Genomic DNA, 16,286 nt, shown 5'->3' with positions numbered 1-16,286 from the left:
TCCCTCTAAACTCTCTTTTTACACTAAGATTGCAATGATTTGGGGCAGTAGGTATCTTTCTAAGCACACCAAAGAATTTAGAAGGGTATAACTCCGCCTAAGATTTTGCTGTAAATCCAACATTCTCCTTTCGGTTTTCTCTTCTAATAGGATTTTGTTCACTGGGAAAACCAAAAAGCATATTATTCCCCTAGTAACTTCTCATCAGAATTCCTGTCTAGTGTTTTCCTTTGAGCTGCATTTCACCCTGACCTGGGTGGCCCAGGCTAACCCAATCTCATCTGATCTCTGATCAGTATTCTGACTGTATCTTGCCTTGAAAACCCATTTTGAGGGCAGGGGGTGTCACCATAAGTCAGCTGTGACTTGACATCACTTTACACATACACATTTGTGCGCATGCAAGTGCACACACAAATACATTTTTCTTAGAAACACTTTTCTTTATGACCCATAATGATGGTTGTTCTTGTCTCCCACTCGCCATTCCCACATTTTTATGGGGGAAAGCCCACCCATGATTCTTTGGAAGTTTGGCTTACAAGAAGAAAGCAGGCTAACTAAACCCAAAGCATATATTCAAGCATAACCCAATAACAAGTGAAATTATTTACATGGTTTTTTAAAAATAAAGCGAAATGTTCTATGTCCTCCCCTTCTCGCAATTATTGCTAAAATGGAAGCCTAGCTGTATGAATATATCTGGTAAACTATTCAGTAGGGTGGTGGGAAGCTGGTTATTTTAAGTGCCACAAGACCTTCTCTTTGTTGTTAGGGAAAGTAATAGAAGTTTTAGACTCTTATGTGTTTGCATTTGCTTTAAAACTGAACTTTAAAGGAGATTCCTAACACTTTACCTAGAAGGCCCATTGATTTCATTGCCATATATCACACTGAACATGTGTATGAGATCAATGATTTGATCTTACAATGATTTGGAGCATTAATGGTAAAAAGATATGGGACTTGCTGTGATTTGGGGCATTAACAGTAAAAAGATATGGGACTGGCAGTGATTTGGGGCATTAACGGTAAAAAGATATGGGACTGGCAGTGATTTGGGGCACTAATGGTAAAACGATATGGGACTGGCAGTGATTTGGGGCACTAATGGTAAAAAGATATGGGACTGGCAGTGATTTGGGGCACTAATGGTAAAAAGATATTAGACTTGCAGTGATTTGGGGCATTAACGGTAACAAGATATGGGGCTTGCAGTGATTTGGAGCCTTAATGGTAAAAATATACAGATTGCACAGAAATGAAACTTTTATTTATTTATACTCCACTTTTCTCCCCAGTACAGACCCAAAGCTGCTGACACCATCATTTCCCCCTCCTCTATTTTACCCTCTTAAGAGCCCCATGGTGCAGAGTGGTAAGCTGCAGTACTGCAGCCCAAGCTCTGCTCACAACCTGAGTTTGATTCTGGCGGAAGCTGGGTTCAAATAGCCAGCTTAAATTTGACTCAGCCTTCCATCCTTCCGAGGTCGGTAAAATGAGTACCCACTTTCCTGAGGGTAGAGTGTAGATGACTGGGGAAGGCAATGGTAAATCACCCCGTAACAAAAAGCCTGCCAAAGAAAATGTCATGATGCGACATCCCCCGCCGTGGGTCGGTAATGACTCGGTGCTTGCACAGGGGACTACCTTTACCTATTTTACTCTCTTAACAACAATCCTGTGAGGTAGTGTGAGCAAAAGCACAGCCATTTTTTCTTGCTAGCTTGAAATACAAAGCAGCTTAGTTGCTTGGCCTTCAATGTATAACAATGTAAGAGAACAGCTTAGACAGCAAGACAGTAGCTGTAAACGAGAACTAGTTTGAGCTAGAGAGATTAGGAGAAGGGAAAGGTCCATTAGGGCACAGAAAGAGGTGGGTTTTTCTCAGAATAAAGCCTTTGCTTCAAGAAGAAGAAAGGTATAAAAGGGCGTTTTTACTTGTTGAAACTCTGTCCTCCTTATTTCATGAAATTAAGGTTTTTCCTCTTTGAAGTTCTCCAAATCTTGGTGTAAATCATTGGGCAAAGCATCAGGTCACAAACCTTGCTAGTTTTGCAACAGTAGGTTAGGCTGTGTGTGTGTGACTGGTCTAAGGTCACCCAGCCAGATTCCATGGCAGAATAAGGATTACTATGAGAGCCAAGCTACAAGTGACGAAGGACACTTGAACGGCAAGTGAACAGACTCACATGTATTTCTCCCTGTTCACTTGCAGTCTACTTGCCCTCCACTTGATCAAGTGGAGCGCAAGCGGAGCGCAAGTGAACAGGGAGGAATACGCGTGAGTTTGTTCACTTGCCGTTCAAGTGTCACTCGTAACGTGTAGCTTGGCCCTGAGTCCCTCAGAACAGTTGCTTCAGGATCAATGGAATTTTTGATCCCATCAAGTGTAGACGCATTTGGAAGACATGTTCATTCCATGAAAATAACATGAACAAATGGAGGTCATGTGAGATAATGATTGTGGGCAGGGCTTTTTTCTGGGAAAAGAGGTGGTGGAACTCAGTGGGTTGCCCTTGGCGAAAATGGTCACATGGCTGGTGGCCCCGCCCCCTGATCTCCGCTGCTGGCACGGAGGGCGATCTCAACTCCCCTCTGTCTGGAGATCAGGGGGCGGGGCCACCAGCCATGTGACCATTTTCAAGAGGTTCTGGAACTCCGTTCCACTGCATTCCAGCTGAAAAAAAGCCCTGATTGTGGGTATTTGATGTCAGTATTTACTGGCTACCACCTCTCACCCCCATTGCCTCTTGGCAATTTTTTCCCCTAAGAATGTCAGGACTTATTCATCCTCCTTGCTGCCTTCCTTGAACAAAGGTCCCATTTTTTTGCCTGTGACTTATTCTGAGTCAGAGCAAGTGCATTGTTTGGATACAAAGAGAGATGTTCTAAAGGCAACAATGGTTTTCAAGCGGAATGATAAACATCTATTACAGCTGAGGAACTTTAACGAGCAAGGTTGCCTACTGCTTGTTAACTCATGCCAAAAAGAGAATTCACTAGGAAAGCAAAATCAAGGGGAAAGGATTTACAATGTGCTAGATGGAGGAGACTGGGATTGCAAACAATATTCTGGAATTCAGGCACATTGAGACAGCAGTGTTGTGATGAGATCTCATTGGATAGGGCACCGTCTTCAGGATTAGGAAATATAGATTTAGGCATCGGTGCCCCATACCCAATTGCCCCACATAAAAGTTGTGGTGAAGAAAGCAACAATTGCATAACCTCCCAGCATGCACCCATAACAATCTACAACAAGGCCCAGCACGATCAAAGATATGATTTAGTAAAATGTGTGTGTGTTCTCTGGTACAGATTTTATCTATGTGTTCTCTGGTATAGATTTTATCACACTTTTGTTGCTACCTTATTTTGTTTTCCATGCGTGGTCATTTTTTTTCAAAAAAATTGTTATGGCCAGGGCTTTTTTTCAGGGGGAACGTGGGGGAACGGAGTTCCGGAACCTCTTGAAAATGGTCACATGGCTGGTGGCCCCGCCCCCTGATCAGACAGAGGGGAGTTGAGATTGCCCTCCGTGCCATGCGGCGTGGAGGGCAATCTGAACTCCCCTCTGTCTGGAGATCAGGGGGCGGGGCCACCAGCCATGTGACCATTTTCTTCTAGGGCAACCCACCGAGTTCCACCACCTCTTTTCCCAGAAAAAAAACCCTGGTTATGGCCTAGGGAAGCTGGAAGTGACTGAGCCTCTCTGGATTTCTGTGAGGGCCTGCTTGACAGCAACAAACCTGAAGAGAGAAAAAAATTACATTATTTTAATCATATATTCCATGATATTTGATGCCTATTTGTGCCTAGCTCAAGGGTCCCAGTTGAAGTGTTACCAGTACCACACCAATGCAAAAGGATTTCAAGACTGAGCTATTGCTCAGATGAAACCTAGGTTACTTGCATAACCTAGGCCTTATTTATTTATTGTAACTAATGTGAGCACTGAGAGAATTCACCAGATTGTTTATGATTGAATATCTATCAAACTGTGTCCTACACCTGGTCTAGACATGCAGAAGAATTAGGTGGCAGCATGACGGTAGAGTACTAAGGTGGTAGACTGGCCCATACCATTTTAGACTGCAGGTGGGAAATGATATTTCCAAATTCTCCTGTATATAATAATCTTTTGGAAATAGAAAACTAGCAGTGCAGGGGGGAAAGTTGGGCTAGAACCCTTTCTCAGTGCTGTGTTAGTTCATTTCTCTTTGCTGGGAGTTTAATTTTTTTTACATGGAGGCACATTCAAGGCTGACATCCACCACTCAGTCTGAAATGGTATAGCCCATTAGACTGCCTCAGAATTCTACTGCCTCTGTGTGCTGCATGTACGGATCAGGCCATCATCCTCATCCTCATATAGAGGATGGTGCGGAGTTGTTTCCCATTGCCCCGGAAGGTCAGACCAGAACCAATGGGTTGAAATTAAATCAAAAGAATTTTTGGCTAAATATAAGGAAGAACTTCCTGACAGCCAGAGCAGTCCCTCAGTGGAATAGGCTTCCTTGGGAGGTGGTGGGCTCTCCTTCTTTGGAGGTTTTTAAGCAGAGGCTAGATGGCCATCTGACAGCAATGCTGATTCTGTGAACCTGGGCAGATCATGAGAGGGAGGGCAGGAAGGGTTACATCTGTGCTTGGTTCTCACGGCCCCTTCTTACATGCCAAGGATAATGGTGATTGCCACCTTGGGGTCAGGTAGCAGTTTTTCCCAGGCCAGTTTGGCTAGGGATCCTGATGGTATTTTGCCATCTTCTGGGCATGGAGCAGGGGTCACTGTGTGTGTGTGTGGGGAGGAGGAAGTTGTGAATTTCCTGTATTGTGCAGGGGGTTGGGCTAGATGACGCTGGAGTTCCTTTCCAACCCTATGATTCATCTAAAGAGTTCAAACTAAGACTTGCATAGGGTTTATGTGATCTCCCCTCTGGCCTATTTACAGGGCTAGATCCCTTTAGCTTCAGTAGTAGAACAACTTGTGCTCTTCAGACAATTCTCTTGATCGTTTTGTCAACTGTTGAGCTGATCTCTCATTTGAACCTCATTTCCAAAAGAATAACCAGGAAAAAGAATATCCAAAATACCTGGAATAGGTTTGGAATGCAAACTCAGTCACTGGAGCCATTTCTTCTCTTTTGAGATGTGACTGGAACTGCATAATGGATTAGATTTAAGCACTAAAATAACCATTTTTTGCGAAGAGGTATCCAAGGTTCTGATTAGGTGTACATAATTAAGCTGACTTGTTGAGTATTTATGTCTCTTGAGAATGGGAATTTTGCTGGGATTAACTTATACAGAAGGGCAGGTTTTTACTTTTCTAAAAAAAACCCCTGCTTTATTTATGAACACTTATATTCCTGAAACATGGAAATGCCAACTGTTTATATTTTAAAAAGCTTGCCAAAATTAATAATTTTAATTTTATTTATGTGGCACCCCAAAACTGGCTCCTTAAGATAAGCAACCTCACCTTCTTAGGAACAGGACTAGCTTGCCTCCACCAATAGAAAATCTACACCGTTTAGAAATGATGTTCTGTAACACTTCATAATTGTTGTTCAATTTTTTAACCATGTCTATAAATCAAAGGCCTTCTTAACATCATGGACTTGCATTTCTTTTGCATTTAATCTTAACTTCAAATATGATTAGTTTATAACAAATTTATACATTTACAGTTTACTGCTATGAAGAGAGACTAGCTCCATTGGGAGTAGTATTGTTAAACTTGTCATACAGTTTCCCAGTTGCTTTTGACATCATACTAACACTTGCTTCCATGTGGTTTCCCCCATCCCCCGTAGGATCCTTTCCTAACCAAAGATGAACTTTGAGGAGCGTACAGACCCTATGGACTTGGACAGGGCTTTTTTTCTGGGAAAAGAAATGGTGGAACTCAGTGGGTTGCCCTTGGAGAAAATGGCCACATGGCTGGTGGCCCCGCCCCCTGATCTCCAGACAGAGGGGAGTTGAGATTGCCCTCCGTGCCGCTGGAGGTTCTGGAACTCCATTCCCCCGTGTTTCCCCTGAAAAAAAGCCCTGGACTTGGACAACAATTGGGAGTCTGGGTGAAAAATGCTGATGGAACTCCAGCTGTTGGGAAAGTAAGTATCCAACTGAGCAATCCTTTGGTCCAGTCACAACGACTACCACCATGCCAGAATTTACAGCAGGTAACTAGTTGATTTCTGATGCTCTCCCAGCAACAATGTAAAAGGTTATAATAGCAGCAGTATAAAATAGCTAGCATAGCAATAGTGAATTCTTTGCAATATTGGCACCTCCCATCAGTTATGACATTGTTTCTAGCACATCGGTCTGCTAGATGTTGATAGCCAATAGAAATTGGCCATCAACATGCTTCTTCAACAGAATGCCATGATACGTTATTTCATCTATTCCATACTTTCTTCCATACACATTGAGCGCACGGTGCTGTTCCAGAATAAGGGTGTACAATTTCAGGTCCAGGATTTGGATTTTTTGCCGATTTGGCAAAATTTGACTTTCCTGGATGACATTAGAGAATCTGATTTGGGCACCCAAATTTTTAACCTGAATAAAATTGGATAAATTCAGGCATTGCTAATGAATTGTTTCCTTTGCTGTCTCTCTGCAAAGAAACAGCAGTTTCCGTCATTTTTTGCAGAGAGGGTGGGGGGGGTCATCATTTTCCAAGCAAACACTACCAAATGTGCAGGGGATCTACTCCTGACCATCCCTTAAAGACCCCTCGAGTTTCAGGAAGGTTGGACCCTGGGGTCCAATTCTATGGGCCCCTGAGTAAGGTGCCTCCAGCCACTCCATTTGTTCCTATTATGGGAAAAAAGTCAAAGCCAACTCCCACTGCAGAAACACACTAGGGCAAGGCTGCCATGGCCAAGGCACACTCTCAAATGCAAGCTCCACACACAGCAACCTCAACAGAAACAAACTGACTCCCCCCTGGTTTGCAATGGTTGTAGTGGAACTACATGAACTATGGCATGGTTGCATAAATTCAAATTAGGCATCCCGTTCCCATGGTGGGGGCGGAGGATGCCCTACTCCCAGCCTCCATCCCCTGCCACTTCTTACTTGGCCGACGGAAGAGGGGAAAGGTGGGAGGAATAGGCATGGGAGCCCCCGCAGCGCCCCCTCACACGTTGGAGCACTTTCTTGCCACGCTGGGAATGATGTCATTCCCGGAGCAACAAGGAAGTGTTTTGGAATGTGTGTGTGTGTTTGACATAAGTCCTCCCGATGTGCACACTACCCCCATGCCTCCCCATCTCCTGGTTTGAGCTCCAGGGGACCTGGCAACCCTTAAAGGAGAGCAACAGCTCTTTGCGAGCTTCGATTCTGTGAAGTCTGAAATTGTCCACACTCAGGGCTTTTTTTATGGGAAAAGAGGTGGCGGAACTCAGTGGGTTGCCCTCGGAGAAAATGTGTAGGGCGATCTAAACTCCCCTCTGTCTGGAGATCAGGGGGCTGGGCCACCAGCCATGTGACCATTTTCAAGAGGTTCTGGAACTCCGTTCCACCGTGTTCCTGCTGAAAAAAAGCCCTGCCCACACTCATTTGCATGATTACAGTTTCCATATGTTACTCTAATACGTCGCACTTTCATCTCTAGGCCTTGGCTCCAGGATATTCAATGTATCCTGACTACCTGAACCCCCACAGAGCAGAATGGTGGACCAAGATGTGTGCTGAATTCCAAAAAGTTCTGCCTGATGATGGAATTTGGCTTGTATGTTTGGGAAAAAAACCTCCTCCCTTTTATTTTCATTTTGTCTCCCGAGTACACAGCTCAAAAATCACCTTTTTAATTTCACATTTTGTTGTTGTTATGCTTAGGATACGAATGAACCATCTAATTTTCCAAATGGCCACGTCCCAGGCTGCGCTCACAACAATTTCAACAACCCTCCTTCCATTCCTAGTAAGTAACTTCAGGGGGAAAGGCGCACTTAATCTGACCTTTTTTTGGTTACTTGCAACATCAGTATTACATACTTTTTACGACTTTCAAAGGTCATTTAAAACATGTACCTGGACAGCCTTTTCTCTGACTGTTTTATAATAATATGGTTATAATGGTTACATGGATATTTGTAGGTTCTGTGTAACCCTTCAGTTCATTTCCCAGACAATGATGACTACAAAGAGGCTTCAAAATAGAACATTGCACAATATGAATGCCACTTATCACAACATGGATGCACATTATCGGCAGTAAATGTGCATATAACTATTCATAAGTGGTCTTTTGCGAAGAGCCTTAAGAAGCCTATATGTTTAAGACTTGGACAGGAAGACCTGGATTCGACCCTGCCCGCCCGGGCTCAAACAGACATGTTCCAGCCATGAAATGCTCATCACAGACTTATGAAGCCACAATTTGCCTTGGAACCATGTGGAGAAGAAAGAAGGTTAATTCAACCTCTGCTCAGCTTCGCTGTTCCAATTCCTCCTTTCAAACACTAGTAGCGGAACTGGATGGCCTATTTTAATAGCAAAGCCAAGTTGAAGTAGGACTCGGTTGCCTTGCTCTCCCCTCGAGGCTGCACAAGCTTGTCATTTACATTGTATGGATAGAACAAATTGTATTATCTAACTCTGAGCCCTCATTAATGAAGCTTACTGTGTGTGACTGTGGTCCACTTAGGCTCTTTCAGCCTACCCTGCAGGGCTGTTGTGAGTAGAGATGGGCACGATCTGCATTATGATAAAAAAACCCCCACAATAATGGCGTTTGCGCAATCGGGACCTGGTGGATCGTTGTCTTCCACGGCAAACGATCCAGCCGTCGGGAGGGGGCTGGACCAGGGCTGGACGGGGTGATCGTGATAGGATTGGGAAGCTAGACATTCAGGCGTCAACAATCTATTCCTCTGGCAACAGAGGCAGGGGAATGCCTGAGCTCTGTTTGAAACTTGATAATATTTCCCCTAGCGAGGAAAAGCAAACAGTTGTGATTGAAAAGGTGGCTTCCTGAGAAAAATATAAGTAAAGTGATTTGGAGAGGAAGGGGTTAAGACTTAAGAGAGAGAGAAAACAAAAACCCCTGGCTTTGAGCGCGGCTAACAGCAGAAGCTGTTTTGCGCTCCTCTCCTGAGTTCATTCAGCGCGTTGAAAGAGTTAACAACACTGAGAAGAGATCTCTCCTCCTGACTGAGTTCATTCAGTGCGTTTTGGAAGACTGGCAGCTTGCTTTTAAAATCGGGTGGGGAGGATTCTATCCCTGCTTTTTTTTAAAATCTGGCTGAAACTTGTTGATGGGGTGTCTCTCTCTCTCTCTCTATTTGGAGAGGCAGGGAGGGTTAAAAACTCCCCCCCTCTGCTCTAAGTGTGTGTATGTGTGTGTGAAAACGTCCCCTCCCTGAGGGGAGGTGGCTCGTCGCCGGGTTAAAAACTTTCCCCCCCTCTGCTCTAAGTGTGTGTGTGGGGGGGGCGCCCCTCCGCTTTGGCCTCCCCGATCCCAGATCCCAGATCGGAAACGGGACTTGATCGGAGTGAATAGGAGATCTAGGGTCGTCACCGGCGCAGATCCACGATTAGCTTGATCGGTATTTTTTTTGGATCGTGCCCATGTCTAGTTGTGAGCAGGAAGGGGAAGAGGGAGATTTGTGAGCTCTTTGGAGTAAGGAAGGACATGATCACAATGGGATAGATGATTGTCTGTAAAAAAATAAAGAAACATGTGATCCCGACCAGCTCTATTAGTGCACATTTCTTATGGGCACCACTGGATTTCAGCCCACTTCTTCCTAGTCCACATGGGCAAAAAACCCAGCTTGCTTAAGTGATGTGCCAGTGTTTCTCTGTAGTCTCTTAGCGTGACCTTGTCAATCACATTTGTGTCAGTAGATATGGTACCTCAAGGCAGAAGAGCTTGGGCTGCCTTTTGGGAAGGAAAGCTATAGAATTCCAGTCTTGCACATGAATGAGATGAACAACACAGAGAAGCAAAATGTTAACTTGAGATAGGCACTGTCCTCTCCCACCATCTCTTTTCCGCTCACATCTCTGCAGCCATTAACGTTTGGGCAGGGAGAAGGGGAAAGAGGTGGGTAGCAGTGGGCCTGCAGATGTCACACAACCACTGCCCTCCAGTCTTATGGAAAGGTAACACGAACACCACTTTTCCAGTACAGGACTCCAATGAGTGCAACCTTATGGTTGCCAGCTCTGGAGTGGGAAATTCCTGAAGATTTGGGAATGGAGCCTGGGGCTCTGCAGGGATGCTACGGGGTCCACTCTCCAAAGCAGCCATTTTCTCCGAGGGAACTGATCTCTCTAACCCAGATCTCAGAGCCAAGCTACAAGTGACGAATGGCACTTGCCTGGCAAGTGTACAGACTCACATGTATTCCTCCCTGTTCACTTGCCATTCACTTGATCAAGTGGAGAGCAAGTGAATGGCAAGTGAACAGGGAGGAATACACGTGAGTCTGTTCACTTGCCAGGCAAGTGTCATTTGTCACTTGTAGCTTGGCTCTGTAATTCTAGGAAAATTCCAGGCGCTACTTGGTGGTTAGCAACCCTACGCAGCCTAGAGGGCGTTAAATGTTTCTGAGGCCTGCTGGTTTTCCTCTTCCTCTCCAACACACTCTCTGTTCCGTGCTTCTAGAAACCACCTGTATCGCTCACAGTCCAAATGTGAAAGCACTGGGTTTATGTCACCAAACTTGCCTACGAATACAAAAAGGACAGGACTTTATTGCTTTTGACAGGCTCTCAATATTTTATATTCTGTATCATCTGGCAGGGAAAGTAATCCTCTTGGTATTTGTTTGAGAGAGTACAAACTGATCTCCTAGTAGCCTGGGTAAAGAGTACAGTTCACCTGTAGAGGCTGTAACATTTTCTCTGTATCAAAGGATTCCGAATGCCTGAGGTTAAAACTGGCATTCCGGGAAAGCTGAAGTCCTGCAGCTCCTTGTCAGCAATCCAGCAATTAGTCTGGTCAACATCCTTTGAACAAAACCCTGCAAGATTAGCAAGTCTAATTGGTGGCAGGCAGTCGGGGTAGCTATTGTGTGCCTTTCGTCAATGAAATATTTGGGGGAAATCCAAAATGAACATCAACAAAACAACAGCCGCCACCTAGCTCTCTGTTTGTTCCCTGACACTTGGTAACCCTGAATGCTCTGTAACAGTAAACTATTATTTGAGAATTTCCTTCCCATTTCAAAGAACTTAGCACAAAGGCTATGAATATTATGGTAACATAATGTTATTGTTAACAGCCTGAATAGAACAGACAAGCCTGAGCTTGTCAGAGTTTTGAAGATAAGCAGGGTTGGCCATGGAGATATCTCTCTCTCTATATATATAAAGACAAATGTCCTGACTGACTCATCAACACCCAGCCCAATCTTCTGGACCTAGAAACATGAAATTTGGGAGGAACATTCCTTTCATGATGTAAACATCCACTAAGAAGGGATTTTAAGAAATTCACCCCCTAAGGAAGTAAATAGGGGTAAAATGTGTTTTACCAAAGGGATTCAGCTTCCCTGTGTGGCTGGCAGGCTGCTGCCTGTGTGCACCCTCGCCCACTACCAGCTCAGCCACTCTTCCCTGACTGGGCCAGCCTTTCAAGGTTATTTACATATGTGGGCTGATTGGGCCTCACACCTCATCCCCCCCAAGACAGTTGGAACACAGAGGTCATTTGCATATGCGGCCTGATTGGTTCTCACCCTCCCACATTCTAAATAGTCTGCAGTTGCTATTGGGAGTCTTTGAATGTGTCCTGAGGTCAAATGCACCTCCCAGTCTTCGCCTCAAATTTCACTAGGATTGTCAATCTCCCTGTGGGGCCTGGCTTTCCTGTGTGGCTGGCAGGCTCCTACCTGCTTGCACCCCCTCTTTCTGATGGGTCAGCTGTGGAACTCTGTGTTCTGAGGTAAAAATCAGGTAAAGGAAACTGCAGACAGTTGAAGAAAGATGATACAAGACTCCTGAATAGGGATAACATGTGTCGCTTTATTCAAACACCTTTGTGAAGCTCAGGTACTATGCCATTATACTACAAAACCAACTTAAAAAAACCCCACAAACCAAAAAATGTTACATACCCATAAGTATTATAACTGGATTTAAAGTACTTAAATACCATAGCGAAGCATGGGTATCAAGCTAGTATAAAATTTCATGCCAGGAAGACGTTGTTGTTCCAGGAGCTCAGTGCGATGTTCTGTGGCCAGTAAGCAGTGTGAAAACGGCCTCAGTATTTCCTAGGAAATGAATACTGATTTACAGCTAACGTGCGTCGGAAGATTGATGCTTAATTTTTTTCCTTCTAACTAATATGTGAAACTCTACATATTCCTGAAATTAATATCAAATATAAATCCATTTGATGCATACATTTGATATATATAATATTTTCTTGAGATTTAACTCCCAGGACGAAAACATATCTATCCTAGTTTGAGTACTTTTTGAACCTGTGAGAACTGACAATATAATGAAGCTCCTAATTTTTTAAAAAACTAAAGACAGAGTTGGGCATTCATGTGTAATTATAGAAATAAGCAGAATGGTTGAGGCAGAAGTGAAGATAGCTGTGTTAAATTTAATATATGGATAAACCACAATATTAGAATTCATACATGGTATTTTCTCATTTAGCATTCTCCTTCATTTCTTATATAGGGCAGTAATTAAGTGTCAGAAGAAGACTTTGGTTGGTAAGTGAATTCAGCACTCCTCTCTCCGTCGTTCTCTCTCCCAAGCTGTATGTGAACTGTCAGTCAAAGTTATACGAAAACAGACTATGAAGCTATTTCACATGCAAATAATTCGCCACAGATCCTTTGCTATTCGTTATGTCTCCTGGTAATGAAAACTCCTGCTTGGAAAAGATAGCAGAGTCAACCATTCACTGTGTGTTTCTGTACTGTACATTTCATTTAGAAACGAATTTCATATAGTCACGTGCAGGGCTTTTTTTCAGCTGGAATGCGGTGCAACGGAGTTCCGGAACCTCTTGAAAATGGTCACATGGCTGGTGGCCCCGCCCCCTGATCTCCAGACAGAGGGGAGTTTAGATTGCCCTCCATTAGAGGAACGCAGGTGGTGCCCAGGCATGGGAGCGCAGAGTTCTTATCACCCCGTTTCGGCCGAAGACCTTGACGTCCTCGTCTTCCCATGCCTTCGCAGACAGGACTAAGGGGGGAGGCTGGGAATGGGAGTTTGAAGTGTTGTTACTTTCATTTCATGTGTCATTCTCAACAAAGTTTTCATTCAGCCAAGGGTCTCAAGCCCTTGGATTGTGGACACCTGTATCCTGAGCATAATCTTCCAATAAACCTTTTGAAACCAAGAAACCTTGTGCTTCTTGCAGAGGGGGGAGACGAACTCTGGATAACTGGGATTCCATAGTCTGACAGGTTTTCAGATGCATACATATGAAGGCAGATACATTTAAGGAGCACTGCAGAATGCATATGAATATGAGAAGCAAAGGGGGGATATTTGAAGAGAACAAAATGGCTGGTGGGGAAAAGGTCAAGAGCATACAAATCCTTGCCGCTTCTCAACTCAAACTTGTGGTCCCTGAAGCTGTTTTTTTTTTTTAAGTACCAATCAAGGCCTTTGTTCACACGTTTAAATGTAATGCATGATTTTGTAACACCTTTCTCTGCAATCAGTGGTTGGGTTGTAATTAATAATCCTTATTTTTAGGTGGAAAATATATTTTCTTTAAGAAAGAATAACTGAAATGTTCATAGAGACATCACTTTCTTGACGAAAATGTTCCTGGTTTACCTCTGCCCATGGCCAGTTCAGTGGGCAGTGTTGGCCATTCAAGAGATCATACTACCCCAGAATACAATGGAGAGAGGGGCATCAATTATTTGGAAGCATTGTTGATGAAGAGGGCCCTCAAGTCATAGCTGACTTATGGCGACCCTTGCCGGAGTTTTCATGGCAAGGGACTAACACAGGTCGGCCACTGTCTGCTTCTGCAACCCTGGTCTTTGTTGGAGGTCTCCCATCCAATTACTAACCAAGGCTGACCCTACTTAGCTTCTGAGATCCAATGAGATCAGGCTCACTTGGGCTATCTGGGTCAGGACATTTAGAAGCACTACTATATCAAAATCTCATTGCACACAGAAAGCTCCATGACTTGCATGTTGACTTTCCATGTATACATAAACTAAATCTGGGGTCTCTGCTTTTAAATAAATGACCACCCATATGCACTCTGAGGTATGGGTTTGATTTGAGTTGATTCTCAGATGGATCTAGCTAGGCAAGATGTTATAGATCACTGGTCTTTGATTATTCCAGACAGGGGAATTGCCTTTAATATGGGAATTTTCTTGGCATTTTGGCTAAAATCAAGTGTGTGCGTAATATGGAGCCACAGACATAAGAGAAGTCATGTGACATCTGAGCCACATGACAGGAAGAGATGGAGCCATAGTTATGTCCAGGGCTTTTTTTCTGGGAAAAGAGGTGGCTGAACTCAGTGGGTTGCCCTTGGAGAAAATGGTCACATGGCTGGTGGCCCCGCCCCCTGATCTCCAGACAGAGGGGAGTTTAGATTGCTCTCCGTGCTGCTCGGTGGTGCGGAGGGCAATCTCAACTCCCCTCTGTCTGGAGATCAGGGGGCAGGGCCACCAGCCATGTGACCATTTTCAAGAGGTTCCGGAACTCCGTTCCCCCGCGTTCCTGCTGCAAAAAAGCCCTGGTTATGTCACCAATGCAGAGGTGAAGTACCATGTTGGATATGTATGCAGATGTGGACTGAGCCACAGGAGCAGGAGTTGGGAGCATGGCCATGCCAGGAGAAGAGAGAGAAGGCAAGGGAGACGATTTGTTGAGAGGGGTCCTTAATTCTGCCTCTGCTGAAAAAAAAATCCTCTCCCCACCGAGTGTCCTTGCTTTGCTGTCATGTAGCACCTCAGTGAGCATGCCAATCAATGCACCTTTGCTCTCTATGAATGCTCGCCAGCAGGAGTTCCTCAAAAAAGCCAGGAAATGGCTGCTCTAGAGAGACTCATGACCCAGCAGGTACCGCTCCATGACCTACCTGAGACTTACAACTTACGGGTTAAAAAACACTGGTCTAAATTATTATTGGGCTGCATTTGTCAGTGGCATATCTCTAGCTGCTATATTCATTGCTGTTAATATCCCTCCATTAGTTAATAAGGATAAAATGCTCTTTAAGGTAATATGGAAGCTAGCCAAACAGGTAATGAGACGGGGAGAATGCAGACAAGGTGTGAATCTTGATACAAGAGGCAGCTAACTTATGAATAAATCATATGACTGAGCCAACGACTGAGCCAATTGTCGTTAGAAGAAAACTGAGATTGGCAAAAGGGAGAGACATTCCATACACTTCATAACATTTTGGTTCTACTATTTATACTTTTTCAAATCGAAATGCCTGCCTAATGAAGACCCATTGCACTTATCTGATGAAGTAGTCTAGGAAATCTTAGGTTGGAATGCAATTGTGTTAGTCTTGCAAGGTGCCGCACAGCTCCTAGTCTAGGAGTCTTTTTTGACAAAACTTAGGAAGGAATTTGCATTAGGAAGGGAATTTCATTTTCTCACATTCCTCAGTAAACTGGAAAAGAGTCCAGTAGCACCTTTAAGACTAACCAACTTTACTGTAGCATAAGCATTCGAGAATCACAGTTCTCTTTGTCAAATGCATCTGACAAACAGTCAAACTACAAGTGACGCCTGACACAGGTTGGACACTTGTCAGCTTCCCTCAAGTTTTGATGGGAAATGTAGGCAGCTTGGCGGAATGTTGGACAAGTGACAGTTGGAAAGTCCATTGGACAGCAGTCGGAGAGCCAAGCTGCAAGACCAGGATGCCTACATTTCCCATCAAAACTTGAGGGAAGCTGACAAGTGTTCAACTAGAGTCAGGCGTCTCTTGTAGTTTGGCTCAAAGAGAACTGTGATTCTCGAAAGTAAAGTTGGTTAGTCTTAAAGGTGCTACTGGACTCTTTTCTATTTTGCTACTACAGACTAACACGGCTAACTCCTCTGGATCTATGACTCAGCAAACTGGTAAGGGAGAGCAGGAGGCATCAGCCAATACACAAAACAGAACAAGTCTATTTGACCAATTTTATTAAACATTTAATTTGTAAACGTTGGGATTTTAAAATCCTTGTGACTCCTTGGTAACTTCAGGTATAATTCTGCTTAGGGACAGCACTGTTAATGGAGATAAAAGTCTGGAGTCTTTGAGTTCTCTCTACACAAGATGCCTGGGCATGTGTTTGTCAAGTGTTGGGAGATGC

This window comes from Eublepharis macularius, chromosome 9 (genome assembly GCF_028583425.1).
Source record: "Eublepharis macularius isolate TG4126 chromosome 9, MPM_Emac_v1.0, whole genome shotgun sequence".
NCBI lineage: Eukaryota > Metazoa > Chordata > Lepidosauria > Squamata > Eublepharidae > Eublepharis > Eublepharis macularius.
This window is presented reverse-complemented; position numbering follows the sequence as displayed.